Here is a 4,890-nt window from a genome sequence, read left to right as displayed (position 1 = left end):
AAAGAATTTGTCATCTCTTGAGCACACATCTGCCCTGGTGTGAGCAGGCAGGACAGTCAGGAGGGGCGCCAGGAGGTGTCCAGCGCTAGACGACCACACTTGTCTGGCTGCCTTTCTCAAGGGCTGGCCAGCAAGGATGGTGGGCACTGAGCCGCTCCCGGCCTGGGCCCCTACAGGAGGAACTGACCCCAGAAGTGGCACTAGAATGGTAACTTCTTAGGTGGTGACCCGGCTGTCTGGGCCATTTCAGGAACTGAGCTGAGAGTTCAACAGAACCTTCTTATAGACTGGGCTGAGCATCTATTCTGAGGGACTGTCCCCGCCCTGGTGGATTCAGAGAGATACCTAGAGCTCGTGTCTGACTGCCCACCCCTGACATCTGGCACACTCCTCAGAGTACCCCCACTGAACTGTGGGCTCCTCAAAAGCGGGGCCGGTGTCCTTGCACCTACCATACACGTCAGGCACTCGGCCACACCCCTGGATGTGAGGCTGCCAGGTTCTTGTGGTCAGCGGGCGTGAGGAGAGCTGAGACCCGTTTGTCCCCTGGTGGCAGCTGGGAAGCCCTGCGGGTGGCTTTCCTGCTCCTGTGATCCGGCTCTTTGCCCTTCTGTCCTCTGGGGTCAAGAAGTATAAGAACATTGGCTTAGACTCTTTTTTAAAACACAACTTTAATGAGATATAATTCACATACCATACAATTCGCTCAAAGTATACCACGCAATGGTATACTTTTTAGTGCATTCACACATATGTGCTTCCATCACTACAGTCAGTTTTAGAATATTTCCATTACCCCAAAAGGAAACCCCATATCCTTTAGCTATCACCTCCGAGTCTCCTATCCCCTTAACCCCCAGCCCTAAGAAACCCCTCATCTGCTTTCTGTCTTTCAGATTTCCTATTCTAGACGTTTTATGTCATGGGGTCATACGATGTTTGTCTTTTTGTGTTTGGCATCTTCACTTAGCACTTTTTTAAGGCTCATCTATGTTGTAGCCTGTGTCACTACATTTCTTTTTATGGCTGAATAATATTCCATTGCATGAATATATCACGTTTGGTTCATTCACCTGTTGATGGACATTTGGGTTATTTCCACCTTTTGGTTTTTATGAATAAAACTTCTATGAACATTGTGTACAAGTTTTTGTGTGGACATACTTTTCATTTCTCTTAGGTTTCTGGGTTATATGATAACTGTATGTTTGATCATTTGAGGACTGTTTTCCAAAGTGGCTGCATCACTTACACTCCCAACAGCAGTGTATGAGGGGTCTGATTTCTCCAAACCCTCCCTAACTCTGGTATTAATCTGACTTTTTCTAGAAATCTTAGTAGGTTGGCAGTGGTGTCTCATTGTGCTTTTGATTTGCATTTCTCTAGTAACTAATGATGTTGAGCATCTTCTCATGTGCTTATTGGCCTTTTATATACCTTCTTTGGAAAAATGTCTACTCAAGTTCTTTGCCCATTTTTAATTGGGTTATTTGTCTTTCTATTGAGTTGTAAGTGTCCTTTATGTATTCTAGATACAAGTCCCTTATCAGATATATGATTTGCAATATTTCACTCATTTTGTGGGTTGTGTTTTCATATTCTTGATTGTGTCCTTTGAAGCACAAGTTTTACATTTTAATAGTCTAATTTGTCTATCTTTTTGTTGGTTGTTTGGGCTTTTGGCCTCATACCTAAGAATCTTTTGCCAAATCCAGGATCATGAAAATGTACCTTTATGTTTTCTTCTAAAAGTTTTACAGTTTTAGCTCTTACATTTAGTCTCTGATCCATTTTGAGTTATTTTATTTTATTTATTTATTTATTTTTTAGCTGAGCCATCCTGCCACCTGTTGGCAGTTCCGTGGCAGCTCAGCTCGGGACAGGCATCAAACCACTGTTGCTCAGAGCTCGCACTCTTGAGTGAGCTCTTAACCAACTGAGCCACTCGGCCGGCCCTTAAGTTAATTTTTGTATATGTTGTGAGGTGAGGGTCCAGCCTCATTCTTGTGCATGTGGTTATCCAGTTGTCCTAAGAGCATTTGTTGAGAAAATATTCTTTCCCCATTGGAAGGTCTTGGCACACTTGTTGAAAATCAATTGACCATAGATGTGTGGGTTTATTTCTGGATTCTCAATTCTTTCATTGACCTATATGTCTATCCTTTTGCCAGTATCACACTGTGTTGATTGTTATTGCTTTGCAGTAAGTTTTGAAATTGAGAGGTGTGAATCCTACTTTGTTCTTTTTCTGGATTGTTTTGGCTATTCTGGGTCCTCAGCAATTCCATAAGAATTTTAGAATCAGCTTGTGAATTTCTACAAAGGAGTAAGCTGGGAAATGCATTGAATCTATAGATTAGTTTGGGGAATGTTGCCATCTTAACAATGTTAAGTCTTCTGATCCATGAACATGGGATATTTTCCAAATTAATTAGACCTTAAAAAAATTTTCTCAACAGTGTTTTATAGTTTTCAGAGTGTAAGTTTTATGCTTCTTTTGTTAAATGTATTCCTAAGTGTTTTATTATTTGATTCTATTGCTAATAGAATTGTTTTCTTAATTTCATTGCAAGTGTATAGAAATACAATTGATTTTTGTACACTGATCTTATATCCAGCAATCTTACTGATCTTATAGACAGACGATGTAAACTTACGGTATTGATACAGTACAGTACTGTAAATTCTTTTCTCTTCCTTAAGATTTTCTCCCATCCAAGTACTAACCAAGCCCGACCCTGCTTAGCTTCCGAGATCAGACGAGATCGGGCGCGTTCAGGGTGGTATGGCCGTAAGCCCTTATGATTTTCTTAACATTTTCTTTTCTCTAGCTTACTTGATTGTAAGAATACAATAGATAATATGTATAACCTACAAAATATGTGTTAATCGACTGTTTATATTATTGTTAAGGCTTCTGGTCATCAGTGAGTTATTAGTAGTTAAGTTTTGGGGGAGTCAAAGTTATGCACAGGTTTTCGAGTGCATGGGGGGGGGTCAGTACCCCTAATACCCATGTTCAAAGGTCAACTGTATTCCTTTATTTCAGATTGTCAATTTCTTGAGTTGGTTTTAGTAGTTTGTGTTTTTCTAACTGACTTACATCCTTACAAGCACGTTTTCAAGGCCTGTCTTTGCTCTTTCAGTCACTGCTGACACATATTGAATTCTTCCTATGTGCCACGCATTTTTTTAATGCATTAGCTCATTTAATCTTTACAAGAACTTGATGAACTAGATAGGATTATTATCTCCATAGGATTATTATCTACATACTAGGAAGCTAAATAATTGTCCAGGGTCACGCAGCTAGGAAATAGTAGAGCTAGGATTTGAGCCTGGGAGTCCGGCCACACCGCCCTCTATTCTCTCCCCGTCCTTGCTCTCCCATGGCCCTGCTCTATGCTAGGAGCGGAAGTACAAGAACAAGTCAGACCTGGTCAGTGCCGAAGTCACTCCCCAGAGACCCCAAACCTGAGGGAAGGAGGGGCATTAGGCCTAACGTGAACAAAGGGCTGGGAGGTCAGGGTGTCAGGAAGGGCCCCACGGAGAAAGTAACATGAATTGGTCCTTGAAGGCGGGTCCAGTGGGCGCATGCGGGTGAGTTTGGGAGTGTGCCCCTTCCCAGACGCTTTGTCTTCTACAATCTCCTCTCTCCCAAGTGCTCAGGGAAAGGCTCTCACAGGAAGCCTTACCCTGGGATGTCACAGGGAGCCTTACCCCAGGATGCCCACCGGTCAGGAGGATTCGGAGCCATAGAACTGTGCTCAGCAGGTCTGTTTGAATCACCCAGGCCTCTGCAGTTTGCTCCCCTAGCAAAAAGCCATGACCATTTGTGTGACAATTGCTAGACAGAAATCAGGAGCAACCAGACATAACTCAACATAATTATTTCTGCATAATGACTCCTGCTACTTGATTCTGTCTGGAGCAATGACTATAATCTTTATCTGTCACAGGAAAGCTGGTGGCCCGGAGCCCCTGTGGCTTAGAGATAGAGCCAGGAGGAAATTTGCAATTCGAGTTAATGGACTGTTCCCAAGCAGCCTGCAAGACAGAGCCTTCAAGGCCTCAGGAATGATGGCCTCTCCTCCTGCGAGGAAGCCTGGTGTCAGAGCTGGCCCAGCCTCCCAGGGGATTCAGCCCACCCGCCTTGTCACAGATGGGGAAACGGAATGGTGTAGAGCATAGGGGGTGCCCAACTCACAGGGGCCCCTCAGAGGCAGAGGCTCACCTGGGACCAGAGTGTCTCTGCTCTCCCCTCCACCCAGTACTTTCCCAGTAAGGGTGACGTGTGTCCCATGAGACAGGATGGGCTGTGATAGAAGGTGTCATGTGGCTGCAGATGCTTTCACCTGTCACCGAGCTGATCACTGAGCATGTGCTCATGATGGCTTCTGACCATCTGTTGCATGCAGGGGCCGGAGCTTGGCTGTGGACACTCCTGAGAGCCTGCCTACACCAGGTCTTGTTGTGAACCACCCATTGGGCCCTTATGGTGACCCTACGGGCTGGAGAGTTAGGAAGGCCACGGGCAGTTGTGTGATGGGCCGCAGTGACTCAGTGATGCTGCCACACTTAAAACCGGGTTGCAGACCACAGAAGCCACAGGCCACACCTCACCGGGGTGGCCAGCATCTCAATGGGGGGCTTCTCCCGTCAGTACTATGGTGGCCTTCCGTCCCTCCTGGTGCAGGGGCTGAGCATGTCACGGTCCCTGCCCTGACCTGCTGGACCAAGGCTGGGAGCCAGGGTTTCTCTGTGTTTAGCGTGGGACTCACAAAAGCTGTGGTTCCCCCCGGTACACGGAAGCAATTGGAGAGAAAGGCAGCGGGCTCTGGGGCTGGGTGTTCATACCCTGTGTGACCTGTTGGTCTTCTCTTCCAGGGC

This window comes from Hipposideros armiger, unplaced genomic scaffold (genome assembly GCF_001890085.2).
Source record: "Hipposideros armiger isolate ML-2016 unplaced genomic scaffold, ASM189008v1 scaffold_137, whole genome shotgun sequence".
Taxonomy (NCBI): domain Eukaryota; kingdom Metazoa; phylum Chordata; class Mammalia; order Chiroptera; family Hipposideridae; genus Hipposideros; species Hipposideros armiger.
Note: the sequence above shows the minus strand (reverse complement) of the source record.